Raw genomic sequence first — 1,561 nt, 5'->3', positions numbered from 1 at the left:
ATTTACTTCATAAAACCATATGGAAGTTTCTTTTAAAAAGCTTAAAATAGAAATACCATATTATCCAGCAATTCCACTCCTGGGTATACATCAGGGAAAAAAAAAAAAAAACATTAATTCAGAAAGATACAATGTTTATAGCAGCATTATTTACAATGGTGAAGATACAGAAGTAATCTAAACATTGAGATGAATGAGCAAAGAAAATTATATATATGTGTGTGTGTGTGTGTGTGTGTGTGTATAAAACCCGGTCATATGTATTATCCAGTCATATGTGTGATTAGTGTGACTCCCCTAATGGACTAGGCTCCAAGAAGGCTGAGGTTCTGCCTTGCTTACCACTATATCCCCAGGTCTTGATACAGAGTAAGCAGTCAATAAAAATTTGTTAAATGAAAAGACTCATAGCAATAGAAAAGAAAGTGGTGGTTAACAGCTTTTAATCAGTGAGCTTTACTACTTTGTTCATCCTACTCTGTTTTTAATCAATATTTCCATCTTTTCATATTATTTTTTAAAATCGTGCTCACAAAAATAGTTCTAATTGCCCCAGGAAACCCTGGAATTATACAACTCATTTGCTATAAATAAGATCAAACTACATAGATTTGTTAATTATTTAGAAAATTGCCATACTTCGTGGTATTTAAAGTTTCTATTCTAGAAAATAATAAGATGTTTGGAAGAATGTTGGGAAACTAAAAAATAAACTTTGCTATCAGTTCCACTCTGACTTTGATGTAGTCTGTATCTTTTCTGTGTGGCCTGAATTTCTTTCTAGATATTAAATCTTGAGAGCCCCAAGAATAGTATGAAAAGGCAAAAATATATGACACTGAAATATGAAGCCCCCAGATGAATAGGTGTCCGACATGCTACCGGGGAAGAGCAGAAAATGAGTTACACAAGGAATGAAGAAGCTGAGTCAAAGTGGAAACAGCATCCAGTTGTGGGTGTGTCTGGTGGTAAGACTAAAGTCCGATGCTATAAAGAAAAATTCTGCATAGGAACCTGGAATATTAGGTCCCTGAATCAAGGTAAATTGGAAGTATTCAAACAGGAGATGACAAGAGTGAACATTTTAGGAATCAGTGAACTAAAATAGAAGGGAATGGGCAAATTTAATTTAGGTGGTCAATATATTTACTACTGTGGCCAAGAATCCCTTAGAAGAAATGGAGTAGCTCTCATAATCAACAAGAGTTTGAAACGCAGTACGTGGGTGCAATCTCAAAAATGACAGAATGATTTCAGCTTGTTTCCAAGACAAACATAAACATCACACTAATCCAAGTCTTTGCCACTAATGCTGAAGAAGATGAAGCTAAACAGTTTTTTGAATACCTACAAGACCTTCTAGAACTAACACCCCCCCCCCCAAAAATGTGTCCTTTTCATCACAGGGAACTGAAATGCAAAAGTAGGAAGTCAAGAGATACATGGAGTAACAGGCAAGTTTGGCCTTGGAGTACAAAATGAAGCAGGGCAAAGGCTAACAGAGTTTGGCCAAGATAATTCACTGGTCATAGCAAAAACCCTCTTCCAACAACACAAGAGA

Source organism: Bos indicus, chromosome X (genome assembly GCF_029378745.1).
Source record: "Bos indicus isolate NIAB-ARS_2022 breed Sahiwal x Tharparkar chromosome X, NIAB-ARS_B.indTharparkar_mat_pri_1.0, whole genome shotgun sequence".
NCBI lineage: Eukaryota > Metazoa > Chordata > Mammalia > Artiodactyla > Bovidae > Bos > Bos indicus.
This window is presented reverse-complemented; position numbering follows the sequence as displayed.